This window comes from Balaenoptera musculus, chromosome 8 (genome assembly GCF_009873245.2).
Source record: "Balaenoptera musculus isolate JJ_BM4_2016_0621 chromosome 8, mBalMus1.pri.v3, whole genome shotgun sequence".
NCBI lineage: Eukaryota > Metazoa > Chordata > Mammalia > Artiodactyla > Balaenopteridae > Balaenoptera > Balaenoptera musculus.
In genome coordinates this window covers 30004038-30019971 of record NC_045792.1, presented here as the reverse complement: position 1 = coordinate 30019971, position 15934 = coordinate 30004038, and positions in this window count along the sequence as shown.

Genomic DNA, 15934 nt, shown 5'->3' with positions numbered 1-15934 from the left:
CTGACAGCAGAATGTCTCAATTCCCCAAAATTCTGTGACAGAAGATGGCACACATGAAAATAGACATGGATTGGATTTTAATGAGTCAACCAAATATTACTAAGACTGGTACCAAAAAATAAACCCAAATTCCCTGTCATAATCATCCCATTGGAAAATCCACCGTTTTGATATTTCATATTGCTGTTGGCTTACCCCCTCTATTTTTCTGTGAGGAAAATCTTTGCAGTGAGCAAATACTGTGATTTCAGCTGCAAGTTCCTTATTATCATTGGCACCTCAGCAAGTGTTTGGCTGGCTTTCAATCATGACAGGGATCCTTTCACATTTTCCTTGTTACCTAAGAGTACCAGGGCCTGGATGGCTTTGGCTCCTCCTAGAGCCTCTTCTGCTCTTCAGCCTTTGGCATGTCTGACCCAGTAGCATCTCCCTTTGACTTTATTGGTATCGCAGACCTAGGAAATCTTGTGATGGTGTAAAAGAGGAAAGTCATTGGAGAAAATGAGGAGCTTTTTTTTTTTTTTGGCTGCATTGGGTCTTCGTTGCTGTGCGCGGGCTTTCTCTAGTTGCGGTGAGCCGGGGCTACTGTTCATTGCGGTGCACGGGCTTCTCAATGTGGTGTCTTCTCTTGTTGCAGAGCACGGGCTCTAGAGGGTGAGGGCTTCAGTAGATGCGGCATGTGTGCTCAGTAGTTGCAGCACGTGGCTCAGTAGTTGTGGCACACAGGCTTAGTTGCTCCACAGCATGTGGTATCTTCCCAGACCAGGGCTCGAACCCATGTCCCCTGTATTGGCAGGCAGATTCTTAACCACTATGTCACCAGGGAAGCCCCGAGGAGCATTTCTGTATGAGAGCATTCTGTATGGCAAGCACTAGGCCAGACACTTTATACACATTATTTCCTTCAACTCCATAATGACTCTAAGATGTTGGTATTATTCCTACTTTTTAGATGAGGAACAAGAAGCTCAGAGAGTTTTAATAATTTTCCTGTAGTCGACCAGCTAGTTAAGGAAATAATGGAATTTGAATGTGGTATGTCCACATTCACTAATGCCAGGGTTTGAGGCCTTGGGAGAGCTCCCCACAGCCTACCCTAATATCATATCCTGAAACAGCCATTGTTCTCTCTGTCAGACAGAAACAGAGCATTGTTTTCTTGTTTTGTTTTGTTTTATTGTTGTTTTTTAGAAGAAACTGTATCTGGAGCAATTTTGCTTTTAAATAAAGTTTTAATTGATATATATATATAATATAAATACAGAAAAGTATGCAAGTTATAAATGTTGATATTAAAGTATTTTCACAAAATGAACACACTCATGTAACCATAAATGGGTCATATTATTTATTTAGTGTTTTTTCTTCAGGAGTTTCTTAAATTTTCTGGGGTTTTTCTAGCTATTAACAATTAGTGTAATTTTTATTAGGGAATGTCTCTTCAGAGAGAGAAACTAATTCCCAATTTTCATGAAGAAAACACCAACCAAACACCAGCCACTGCATAATCAGGGGTTTTTACACCTCTCTCTGAAGCAATTATCTTCTTTCTTTGCTGTCCCATAAGACCCCCGCTCACTACTGTTAAAACAAAATTCAACAGAGTAAATTTGAAGATCTAATTGGCTTTATTCAGTAATTCATGAATTGAGGGGCATCTCATCTAGCAACTAGAAGAGCATTTACAGGGGTTGTGCAAAATGGAAGGTTTTCAGGGGAAGAAGGGTGGGGCAAGGGAGCTATTAGCAAAAGAAAAAAGGATTATTTTTAGGTCATGACATCTTTTTGGAGGGAATGGAACAGCAAGAGTTTTATCATGCAGGTTGACTCTTCTTCCTCTGGAGGATGGAGAGGGCCTACATGACAACACCTCACTGGTGTTGACCAGAAAATTCCAGACTGTTTGATTAAGATTACATTTCTGGGAGAGGTTGAAACTATAATTAGATTAGGTATTACATCTAGGTTTAACACAAGTGATGCCTTTTGGGACCTGTGGTTTGCTTTTTAACACTGCTGTGTGACAGCCTTGAATATGCTTTATTCTTGTCATTACGTAAATACATTCAGGGAATTAAAGGAATATATGTGTCTTTTGAAACCTCTTCAAACAATTATTTAATTTTTTATGATTGATCTCCCAGTCTAAATCTGCCTCAATGGTACCACAATTTCCACCACCAGAACTGAAGCAACAGGATGGCCAGGGTTTTTGGTGTTTTGTTCATTTATGTACCCCAGTAACTAGACTAGTGCCTGGCATAGAATTAGGTACCCAATAAATATGTGATGAAGGAACAAATGAGTGTATAAAATAGATAACTAATAAGGACCTACTGTAGAGCACAGGGAACTCTACTCAATACCCTGTAATGGCAATATGAGAAAAGAATCTGTATATGTATATGTATAACTGATTCACTTTGCTCTACACCTGAAACTAACACAACATTGTAAATCAACTATACTCCAATAAAAATTAAAAGAAAAAAAAAAAGAATACCTCCATTCATCCAATCTCAAAATCTTCCATTTATTTAACCTGCAGGTCATCTGACTCTCTTCCTCTACTCTATTCCCCACTCACCACCACTTTTAATAATTTCCAAGTCCTGTCATCTCATACACTTCTTATCACATTCATTTAGTTCCTCTTTTTCTAGTCCCATCTAGTCTATACATTTATGATCTTATACCTGGAATCTAAATTCTTTTCTAATTAGTATTTTAATCCATTCTCTATGTAAGACACATTGTTGCCAGAATTTTTTTCTACATATTATGTTTTGCATAGTATTCCCGTTCGCAAAAATTCATTCATAAACTAAAAGGAATTATCTCAGAACAGAGGAATTACGAATGATTTTTACTTCCTTCTTTTTATGTTTCCATAGTTTCCAAATTGCAGAAATTTTAAATTCAAAATTCCAATCCATATTATTTTGTAAAGATAAAATTCTTTCAAAAATTAATTCCACAAATATTTACCGTGTGCCAGGCATGGTTTTAGGCTCTAGGGACAGAGTTCTTGTTCCCAAGGAGCTCACAGTATTATAAGAGAGAAAGAGAACAAAACGGATAATTACAATCAACTGAGAAGGATATGGGAACTGAGATTACAATAATTACAATAATTGTAATTGTAATTGTAATTACAATAATTACAATCAACTGAGAAGGATATGGGTAAGCTGTCCCTGGGGCCCTTACAGGGATCAAGCAATGACAAGGCAGTCTGGGAGCCTGGGTCAGGTAAGCACACAGGAGGGGCACCCACCCTTTCCTCTGGGTCAGAAAAGGCTTCCCAGAGGAAGTCTCAGAGGAGACTGTAGGTCATCTGACTCTCTTAGACCAGGTGAGTAGAGAGGGGAAGCAAGGAGTGAGCAAGGTGAAGCAGGCAGAGAATGTACAAAGCCCAAAAGAATAGGAATATCTGGGGAAGAGGGTGTGTGTGTGTATGTATGTGTGTGTTGGGGAGAGAGGACATCTCTAGAGATGGGACTTGTCTGGGAGGGGAAATTTTGAGTTTCTACCCATTTTGAGTTCTTGTGGCTGGACTAATAATAAAATTGGCACAAGATTAACAGCAGAAAAAGAAACAAATTTAATTTATTGCTTTATTTATTTATTTTTTACTCCAATTTGAAACAATCTCACATCACTTTTGGGGGATTTGATTCTGTTCTGTCCTATCCAGATGGCAATGATAATGTGAGGCTGGAATGAAAAATCAGGAGTCTGGGCTTGGAGAGTGATGGTTGATAATAAGAATGGAAGCCACCAAGTTAGAAGACAAGCTTGCAAAACTTCTTAGAGGTATAGGGCAGTACTTGAGCAATTCCTCTAGAGTACTGGTTCTCAAAGTGTGGTCCCAGACCAACAGCAGCAGCCTCTCCTGGGAATCCATTAGCCATGTAAAATTTTGGCTCCTTCCCCAGACCTCCTCAATCAGAAATTCTAGGGTGGGCCCAGCAACAGTGCTTTGGGAACCACTGCACTAGAGTTTAAAGGGAGACTCTACCAAAGATCTGCACTAAAATCTGACTTAAATTATTTCTTCTTCCCCCCTTTCATGCTTCCTGGAAACAAAGATAAAAACAAATAAAAACCAGGCGTTTCTGAGACCTATAAATGATTGATTTAAAGAAGGTTCAATTTACATAGATGCAAAAATCCTCAACAAAATACTAGCAAACAGAATCCAGCAGCACATTAAAAGGATCATACACCATGATCAAGTGGGGTTTATCCCAGGAATGCAAGGATTCTTCAATATACACAAATCAATCAAGATGATACACTGTATTAACAAATTGAAGGATAAAAAGCATATGATCATCTCAATAGATGCAGAAAAAGCTTTTGACAAAATTCAACACCAATGTATGATAAAAACTCTCCAGAAAGTAGGCATAGAGGGAACTTACCTCAAAATAATAAAGACCATATATGTCCAACCCACAGCCAACATAGTTCTCAATGGTGAAAAACTGAAACCATTTCCACTAAGATCAGGAAGAAGACAAAGTTGCCCACTCTCACCACTATTATTCAACATAGTTTTGGAAGTTTAGCCATAGCAATCAGAGAAGAAAAAGAAATAAAAGGAATCCAAATCGGAAAAGAAGAAGTAAAGCTGTCACTGTTTGCAGATGACATGATACTATACATAGAGAATCCGAAAGATGCTACCAGAAAACTACTAGAGCTAATCAATGAATTTGGTAAAGTAGCAGGATACAAAATTAATGCACAGAAATCTCTTGCATTCCTATACACTAATGATGAAAAATCTGAAAGAGAAATTAAGGAAACACTCTCATTTACCATTGCAACAAAAAGAATAAAATACCTAGGAAAAAACCTACCTAAGCAGACAAAACCTGTATGCAGAAAACGGTAAGACACTGATGAAAGTAATTAAACATGATACAAAGAGATGGAGGGATATATCATGTTCTTGGATTGGAACAATCAACATTGTTAAAGTGACTGTATTACCTAAAACAATCTACAGATTCAATGCAATTCCTATAAAACTACCAATGGCATTTTTCATAGAACTAGAATAAAAAATTTCACAATTTATATGGAAACACAAAAGACTTCGAATAGCTGAAGCAATCTTGAGAAAGATAAACGGAGCTGGAGGAATCAGGCTCCCTGACTTCAGACTATACTACAAAGCTACAGTAATCAAAACAGTATGCTACTGGCACAAAAACAGAAATATAGATCAATGGAACAGTATAGAAAACCCAGAGATAAACCCACATACATACGGTCATCTTATCTTTTATAAAGGAGGCCAGAATATACAATGGAGAAAAGACAGCCTCTTCAATAAGTGCTGCTGGGAAAACTGGGCAGCTACATGTAAAAGAATGAAATTAGAACACTCCCTAAGACCATACACAAAAATAAACTCAAAATGGATTAAAGACCTAAATGTAAGGCTATAAAACTCTTAGAGGAAAACATAGGCAGAACACTCTGTGACATAAATCACAGCAAGATCCATTTTGACCCACCTCCTAGAGAAATGGAAATAAAAACAGAAATAAACAAATGGGACCTAATGAAACTTAAAAGCTTTTGCATAGCAAAGGAAACCATAAACAAGACGAAAAGGCAACCCTCAGAATGGGAGAAAATATTTGCAAATAAAGCAACTGACACAGCTCATGCAACTCAATATTAAAAAAACAAACAAACCAATGTAAAAATGGGCAGAACACCTAAATAGACATTTCTCCAAAGAAGATATACAGATTGCCAACAAACACATGAAAGGATGCCCAACATTACTAACCATTAGAGAAATGTAAATCAAAACTGCAATGAGGTATCACCTCACACTAGTCAGAATGGGCATCATCAAAAAATCTACAAACGGGACTTCCCTCATGGTACAGTGGTTAAGAATCTGCCTGCCAACACAGGGGACATGGGTTTGAGCCCTGGTGTGAAAGATCCCACATGTCACAGAGCAACTAAGCCCATACGCCGCAACTATTGAGCCTGCGCTCTAGAGCCCACGAGCCAAACTACTGAGCCTGCGTGCCACAAATACTGAAGCCCACGTGCCTAGAGCCTGTGCTCCACAACAAGAGAAGCCACCGCAATGAGAAGCCCGCGCACCCCAACCAAGAGTCACCCCAACTCACCACAACTAGAGAAAGCCCGCACACAGCAATGAAGACGCAACACAGTGAAAAACAACAAACAAACAAATAAATAAATCTACGAACAATAAATGTTGGAGGGGGGTGGAGAAAAGAGAGCCCTCTTGCGCTGTTGGTGGGAATGTAAACTGATACAGCCACTATGGAGAACAGCATGGATGTTCCTTAAAAAACTAAAAATAGAACTACCATATGACCCAGCAATCCCACTACTGGGCATATACCATGAGAAAACCATAATTCAAAAAGAGTCATTTACCACAATGTTCATTGCAGCACTATTTACAATAGCCAGGACATGGAAGCAACCTAGGTGTCCATTGACAGATGAATGCATAAAGAAGATGTGGCACATATATACAATGGAATAATACTCAGCCATAAAAAGAAACGAAATTGAGTGATTTGTAGTGAGGTGGATGGACCTAGTGTCTGTCATACAGAGTGAAGTAAGTCAGAAAGAGAAAAACAAATACTGTATGCTAACACGCATATATGGCATCTAAAAAAAAAAAAGGTTCTGAAGAACCTAGGGGCAGGACAGGAATAAAGACTCAGATCTAGAGAATGGACTTGAGGGCATGGGGAGGGGGAAAGGTAAGCTGAGACGAAGTGAGAGAATGGCATTGACATATATACATTACCAAATGTAAAACAGAAAGCTAGTGGGAAGCAGCTGCATAGCACAGGGAGATCAGCTCGGTGCTTTGTGACCACCTAGAGGGGTGGGATATGGAGGGTGGGAGGGAGATGCAAAAGGGAGGGGATATGGGGATATATGTATACGTATAGCTGATTCACTTTGTGATACAGCAGCAACTAACACAACAATGTAAAGCAATATACTCCAATAAAGATGTTAAAAAAGAAAGAAAGAAAGAAAGAAGGCTCAGTTTAAAGGCCCCATTCCAAGAAAAAAAAAAACTTACTGAGTACCTATGGTGTCCCAGCCACTGTCTGATGTATAGTAAATGCAAAGATGAGTGACTATTCCTGCCCTAGAGGAGGCCTGCACAAACCAGTGTGTGTGTATTTGTGCGTTTTTGCTGGGAATGGTAGTGGAGTAGAAAGTGGGGAAGCCTTTTTGGCAATGATGAGTCAGTTGGAAGACTGGCAAAAAGTGGGAAGGGTTCTTCCCTGGTGGCGCAGTGGTTAAGAATCCGCCTACCAATGCAGGAGGCATGGGTTTGATCCCTGGTCCGGGAAGATCCCACATGCCTTGGAGCAACTAAGCCCGTGTGCCACAACTACTGAGCCTGCGCTCTAGAGCCCATGAGCCACAACTACTGAAGCCCACATGCCTAGAGCTCGTGCTCCGCAACAAGAGAAGCCACCGCAGTGAGAAGCCCACACACTGCAACGAAGAGTAGCCCTCGCTCACTGCAACTAGAGAAAGCCTGAGCGCAACAACGAAAACCCAACGCAGCCAAAAATAAATAAAATTTTTTAAAAAGTGGGAACGTGCACTTTAGGCAGAGAACCAAGCTGTAGAAAGTCACAAAGACTGCCTTGTCAATATCTTGATCCTTAAAGATATAGTAGAGAATTGCAAGAGCCAATCTAGGTAGGGATTTGATTTTTTTCTGCTTGGCTTCACTTTGATTTCACAACTTTGATGAAAAAGGGGTATCTGTTTTCTAATTCCTCTTGATCTTAATCAAGTGCAACACTGCATGCAGTTTCAATTCTTTCAAGAATTTCCCTGAGGCTTCTGTTCCCTCTGATTCTTCCTGAATCTTCCCCACACTAAAATGACCAAATCCTCCACCACCCACAGTTTCCTCAGGCCAGGCTAATCCTGGGCAAAACTGTTTCTCCTAGTCAGCATTTATATTGCTTGCTTTTCTCCAAACAATGAACTTCGTCTTTAGGAGGTTTCTAAAGAAGTATGACATATCTCTGCTCAGAAAAGTTACAACCTAGCTAAGGACATACGACCTTGACCAAAAAAATAAATGAATAACAATATAGACTGTACAGAATTTATCAAATAATTCTATGGTCATTAAACAGTGTAAGAAGACAGGGACAGACAAGCTGTGGGCCAATTCAAACCCAGCTTGCTGCCTGTGTTTGTAGAGCCTGCAAGCTAAGAATGATCTTTCCATTTTAAAATGGTCATTTTTTAAAAAAATTGACACATTAAAATGGTATGAAATTCAAATTTCAGTATTTATAAATAAAGTTTTATTGGAACACAACCCTATTCATTCAGTTGTATTTTGTATATGGTTGATTTCTTGCCACAGTGGCAGAGTTGAGTAGTTGCAACAAAGACTCTGTAGTCTACAAAGTCTACCATATTGACTACCTGGCCCTTTACTGATGGTGTTCTGACCCCTGCCTCAGTTACTGAACCCATTCTTCCTTGACTTCTTTGTCTCAGATTTCACCTCCAGAGCCATGTTTTCTCTCTCCCTCAGCTCCTCATAGCCAGACTCTGCCTCCTGTGTCATCTCCTTCCTTCCTTCTATGCTGCCTATGCTTTCTCTATGCCTTCAAATCTCCCGTACTAATTATCTCACCAAACTTCCCCCTTTTTCACAAACTTTCCCCACTGCCTCTTCCTCTGAACTTCTCAGAAACTTTCCCTTTAAAATTAAGCCTTCTGAGGATCCAGAGGCTAACCCCTTAATTTCTTATACTCCCTGGACTAAAGCTGAAGTACTAGTCATAGTCAAAGGATTTTCCCAAAGTAACTGAAAACCCTCACAGATTTGCTGAGGAATTTAATAAAGTCATTAAAACTTATGAACCTTGTTTCTCTGACTTATGTCATTTGGTTTATATGCTTGTCAGTGAAGACCAGGCTCAGCATTGGATAAAAACCATTTGGGAAAATCTTAAAAGGTCTATAGAACTACATCAGGAAGACAAACCTGCTAACTTACTATATAAGATTAGGCTCAGGCAATTGCTAGGCAAATTCATTGAGCAATTCCTAGGGCTTTTCCAAAACCTATTGATTGGAACAAAAGTCAGGCTTCCACACAAAATCCAACAAACCTGTTCATGAATATTACAATCTACTTCAGAATGTTTTTGAAGAAAATTATGATCTTCCTCCAGATGTTGACTCCATCTGAGTAGCTTTTAACTCTATGTTTATTAATGAGCTGAACCAGGACCTTTCCCTTCTAGTAAAAGGGACCAAGATGGAATGGGAAACTATGTCTACTCCAGATTTAACAAATCTGGCAAACCAGCTCTCCCATACTCTAGATGAGTCACCTAAAAGGAAGACAGCCAAAATTCCTAAACTTCAACAAATGCAGCCTCCTATATAAAACCAAAGCCTCCTAGTTTCTGCTTTTATTGCAAAGATTCAGGACACTGGATCCTTGCTAATGCATTTAAGTGCATTAGGCACCTCCAGCCCTCTAACCACTTTTTCCAACATCCTCCCAATTCTCAATGATGACACTTCAAGGAACTACAGGGGCTCTTCCCAAACCTTCCTCTTAATTGACTTAGAGAAATATTTCTCCAGATTGGGGATGAATCTTTTCCAGTCCTGACATTGGGGCTACACTCTCGGTACTCAGCCCCACTACTATAAAATAGCACGTGCCTCGGAGTACTAAGACAGTTCAAATAATGGGGCTCTCTAGTGATCATCAAGAGGTTCCTGTCTCTGAACTTATTCTTTTTGTTTTGGCCCTTTGAGAGATTCCTATCTTTTTCTCCTTAGTTCCTCTGGCCCTATCCATTTATTAGGCCAAGACTTCTTAGAGAAGTATTGTGCCAGAATTTCTTCCTCCCAAAAGGGGAAAATAACTCTAGAAATTGACAGCAGTCATTAAAGTAACACACCAGGTGAATTAAATGACCCTTTGACATCTTTTATTTGTTCCATCTCTGATGATACTAGAACAGATTCTGGAAACACTGATCATTTACCCCTATTGAATCAGCTACCACTTTCCTTATGGGCAAAGTCTCCAACTGATGTTGGCAAAATTCACAGAGCACCTGCCATCGAGATTCAAATAAACCCCTTAAAACCTCTCTCCAAAATTAATCAATTTCCTATAAGTAAAGAAGCCCTTCAAGGCATAAAGCCCACAATGGAAGATTACAAACCTCAAAGCCTCATTATCCCTTGTTCTAGTCCCTATAACACTCCCATTTTACCAGAGAGAAAGGCTAAAGGCTGTGAGTGGAGGTTTGTTCAGGACCTCTGAGCAATAAACAACATCATTATAACTTGAAACCCTGTTGTTCCTAACCCTCATACATTATCAACATCCAATCCCACCAGAAGTAAATTTTTTACTGAAATTGATTTATGCAGTGCATTCTTTAGTAGCCCAGTTGATGAAGCTAGTCAAACCTTTTGGCTTCACTTGGGAAGAAAAACAATTCACCTGGACAGTAATGTTTCAGGGTTTTACTGAGAGTCCTTATTTCTATCAAATCCTGAAGGCTGATCTGGATAACCTAAAGTTCCCTAGAGATTCTACTTTGTTGCAGTATGTGGATGCTTTGCTTTGCTTTCTTTCTCAAGCCTCCTCACAGGAAGACAGCATCCACTTGCTAAAGCTTTTAGCCTTAAAGGGACAAGGGGTTGCCAAAGAAAAATTGCAGTTTGCCCAAACCCAGGTTTGATATTTAGGGCATTGGATATTAGAACAAGATATACAGATAGATTCAGATAGACTTCATAGTGTCCTAAGTTTCCCCAAACCCAGAACTAAGTACCAGCTGTGAGGTTTTCTTGGACTAGTTGGTTATTGTCAAAATTGGATTCCAAATTTCTCTCCTATGACCAAATCTTTATATTTTTTACTCAATAATAACAAGCCCAAACCAATTTTGTGGGAAGAACTGGATAACATGGCCATCAAGGCCTTAAAGGAGAGTTTGATAAACCCACCTGCCCTTGTGCATCCCAATTATCAGATTCCTTTTTACCTTTTTATATATGAAAATGGAGGGAATGTCCTAGAGGTACTCACCCTAAAACACAAGGACCACCATAGCCAGCAACTGGACCCTCTGGTGAGGTGATACCCCTCTTGCCTTAGAGCCATTACTGCCACTGCCCTTTCAGTTAAGGTCACTGAGAAAATTATTGTGAGATCCCCTTTAACCATTTTTGTACCTAATGCAGTACAAGCCCTCCTGAATTCTCATCACACTGAACATTTCTCAGTCCACTGCCTCACCTCTTACAAATTTCTTTTGTTAACTGCCTCTCACATAACTCTTTTGTGTTGTTATAACTTTAATCTAGCTACTTTTCTCCCTTCTGTCACCAGTGAAGTCCCTTACAACTGCTTAATGATGACAGACCACATCCTGATTCCTTGTAATGTTCTACAGGAAATCCCATTGGGTAACACTGACTTCTCGTGGTTCACTGATGTTTCTTATTTAAAAGGTGACAACGGCGAACGTTGTGCTGAGTATGCTATTGCAATTCCTTTTGATGTTGTTGAGGCAGCATCTTTACCTATAGCTATTTTGACCCAACAGGCTGAATTATACACTTTAACATGAGCTTGTACTTTAGTCAAGGACAAAACTGCCAATGTTTACACTGATAGTAGATATGCTTTCGGAGCAGCTCATAATTTTGAAAAGTTGTGGAAGTAATGTGGTTCCGATACTTCCAATGGAAATAAAATTTAAAATAGCCCTTATGTTCAGGAATTACTGAATGCAATATTTTACCTGCTTCTTTAGCTATTATTAAGATTCTGAGGCATTCTAAACTTGACTCTCTGGAAGCTAGGAGAAATCACTTTGCTGATATTTCTGCAAGGAATACTGCCCTTAAAGGGACCAACAGCAGCCAAACCTCTGTCATGGTCTAAAGGGATATTTCCCCAAAAGATAATTTAGACAAATTTGCTAGAGAGGCCCAACAACTAGCCTCAGAAAAGAAAAAACAAGATTGAAAATTCAGCAATTGTTGGTTTGATAAAATAAGAACACTTTGGCTTGGAGCAAGTAACAACCAGTCCTAAAGATTTTAAAATTTTCAACCCTCACCATTGTACATGCATTAAACCATTGATCTACTAACAAAATGATAGACTTCATGAATCAGTTTTGGTGGGGAAACATTAACAAGGCCACAAAGAGTGCCGACCTCACTTGTCCCACTTGTCCAAAGAACAACCCAGAGAAGCCTGTTCACACTATTCCCATTTTAAACTGCCTAAATGGATTTCATACATCTTCCTCTACCTAGAAGATATAATTATGTTTTAGTCATGTCTATATGCTTTCACAGTGAACTGAAGCTTTCCCTTGCAGACAGGCCATTGCCTCTTCTGTGGCTAAAGTCCTTTTGGAAAAGATTATCCCTATCTGGGAAAATCCTCTCCAACTTCACAGTGACCAAGGAACCTATTTTACTGGCCAGGTGCTTTGACAAGTCTGTGATATTTGGTCGATTTTACAACATTTTCACTGGGCTTACCACCCTCAGTACTCTGGTTTAGTCAAACACACTAATGGCATTATTTTAAAAATTGGCAAAATTTGTAGAGGCCCTCCAAATACCTTGGCCAAAAGCACTGCCATTGGTGCTTCTAAATCTCAGATCCACTTCTTTTGGAACTCATAAACTCTTACGCTTTGAGATAGTCTTAGGACACCCAATGCATTTGGCTCCTACTTCTTTTGACCTGCAACTGATAAAAGGAAAGATACTCTAATATTGCAAAGGCTTAATTGTTTCTATTAAAAATAGCCATGTTTTGGTGGAGCACTTCTTTCACAGTTTGCCCTTGAGAGACAAAGACCTTAAGCCCCACACCATTCAACTTGGAGATTTCATCTATTGGAAAAAGACACCTCCAGAAGAATTCTCTTCAACTTCACTGGAAAGGCCTCTGCCAAGTACTATTAACCAACCCTCTTAGATTCACGTGATACACCTAAAGAAAGTGCCAAACCCTGACCAGACCTGCATATCACTGGTTGACCGGAAAAGTAAATATTTCTCTGAATTGAAGCAGATGACATCTGATGTGACAGCTTTCCCAAGCTATCCAGACAAGGTCTGTTGGAAGTTTGTCACCAAACCTTTGATGATCAGATCTCCAAGGTCTATGACCTTGATAACACATAGACTTTAGACAAAAAGTGCCTGAGAGTTCTTCCTCCTAACCATCCTTGCTACTTGAATGTGAACTTAAAAGTTTCCAGTCTGTGTACTTTACCTCCAGTGTGAGACACTAAACCCAAGAAAGGTCCTTCGTGACACTGAGGGACAAAAAGTTGCTGTAATTGGAAAACCCGACTCTTGATCACCAATGCTTTCATAGAAAGATCTTGATCAAAAGGGGTAAATATAAAAAATTAATAAACAGAAGCCTCAATTAAATAGAGTTGGGAGACCAGAAAGGGGAGCTCTCATGCCTTACAATGATAGCAGAGCCCAACAGGAAGAAGGAAAACTCCTCTTCTTTCCTGGCAAGGACTCAGCCAATGAAAAGCCATGGACTCTGTTTACTAAAGCCCTCTCAACTTACTTTTCCCCTCTTTAAAAATGTTCTCCTTCCCTTGCTGTGTGAGGATTTGCACATGGCTCACCATGGTCACAGACACCAAATTGCAATTCTCTGCTGATCCCAAATGAATTCATCTTTGCTGGAGAAATATCTGGTAGTCTATTTGTTTCAGGTCAGCAACTGCTATAGTAGCTAAGAACAGGTAGAGATCTTCTTGGGTAGTTAAGCAAGTTTTCTTTGAAAAAAAATGAGCATAGAGCGGGGCTTTGAAAATTGGGTAAAATTTTAAAAGGACAGTATCAAAATATACTAGTTTTCAAAAAATTAAAAACATGACTTATATAAAGATTTATTCAATTAATTAATGAGAATCAGCAGGATGGTAAATCTAGTCCAAAGATATTTGAAAAATGAAGTTTGTACAGGCATTTTAAAAAAATGTTAGAATAAGTTTAGTTTAGGTGCAAAACTGGTTAATATCCTACAAGACAATAAAACCATAACAATTGGGGTTATCTTTACTATTGGACAGAAATTGTTGATATTGCTGATAGGCAAGAAAATTATAAATTAACTTGTAACTTCACTAACTCCAGACTTTTAATCAATCGTGAATAACAAGTCAAGTAAAAATACATTCAGCTACATGACTAAATAGTCCTTGAGTGGACCAGTTAAAAAAATGCTCTAATAGGACATTGAAAGGACATGCTGTCTTCTCTTTTCCTTAGTTACAAGTTTTGTCTAATTTTTCTTAACAAGAGGTAAAAAAGAGTATTTCTTTAAGATTTTGTCCCTAGCAAATGATGAAAGGCAAAAATGTGCATGAGTTGCTGGGTCTATTTTGGAGGCAGGGCATAGAAAAGCAGCAGCCAAAGATACCTGGGTTCCACCTATGAGATAGGTGTCAGAGGAAGTGTGAGTCATTGCATTCATACTTCTAAGCAGCTGCCCTTCCTTTTTGTCAGCTTTCTAACCTACACTGTTTATTTTAGGCTCTCAACCAGCAGTCCTCTAATTTCCAAAGGAAATATTGTTTCAATTTACCCTTCAAAAGGTATTTAATAGGAATTAAAAAAAACAAAACAAAACCAACTAACCTAAAGAATGAAACAAATGAAAAAGTTAATTCATTTTTGCCAGTCTCATTGATAAAATAATGGCATCTTATTATTGTTTTGATTTGCATTTTCATGACTAATAGAGAGAGTCAACTTCTTTACATATATGCTTTTCTTTGACTACCTTGATCATATCTTTAGTTTTTAGTATCTCAATTTTTCTATTGAGTTAGTTTCTTTTTATCTTATCAATCTATAAAAGCTCTTTTATATTTTTAAAGAACATTGACTCTATTATTCCATTATATTCACTGCAAATATTTTTTCCCAGTTGTAATTTTGACTTTGTTTATGGTGTCTTTTACAATTCAAAACATTTTTTTGGTAAGTTTTTAATGTAATAATATCTGTCCATCTTTTTTCTTTTTTTTTTTTTTTTTTTTTTGGTTTTTAGATTTGTTTAAGCATATCTCCCATACACTTAATGTTATAGGTATATTCTCTTAAATTTTTTTAAGCATTTAAAATATTTTCTTTCTTACATTTGGATCTTTAATCAATCCAGAATTTAATTCTATAAATGTGAATGGGAAGCTAACATTTTTCTTCTCATAGGCAGTTATCCCAATAATATTTTGTAAATTAACCATCAAGTCCCTAAGAGAATTAAAATGCCACCTTTGTCATATATCAAATTTCCTTTTACACTTGGCTCTTCCTCTTAGCTTTCATTCTTTTTTTATAGGTTAATTTTTAAACTCTTGTTGAAATCCCTGTTTTGATTACAGGTCAAAGTTTCTCCAGGTTCCTGTAACTGTATATGATTCAGCTACTCACAGCTGTCTAGACATGTTCCCTGGAAATAAGCTGTGGTGTCCAGAAGCCCCAGGAACTGCTACAGAGCTGCTCAGCTGCCTCTTAGAATAATGCCAGTGTGGGTTTCCTGCTCATATACATCTTTAAGTGGGCTGTTTCTACTGGCTAATCCTTTTTAAATGTGATTTAATTAACCAGCAAGATGTTTGAAGGAAAATAGATAAAACATCAAAATGTGGCTTGTACTGGCAGTACTACCAGAGGGTACTGTTTCAATATGAAAACTGAGCAAGCACACATTCATTAATACAATGTTCATTCAATATTAAGCACCTACCATGTCATAGGTACATTCTAGACACTGAGGATGTAACAGTAAATAAAACAGACAAAAATCCTTACCCTT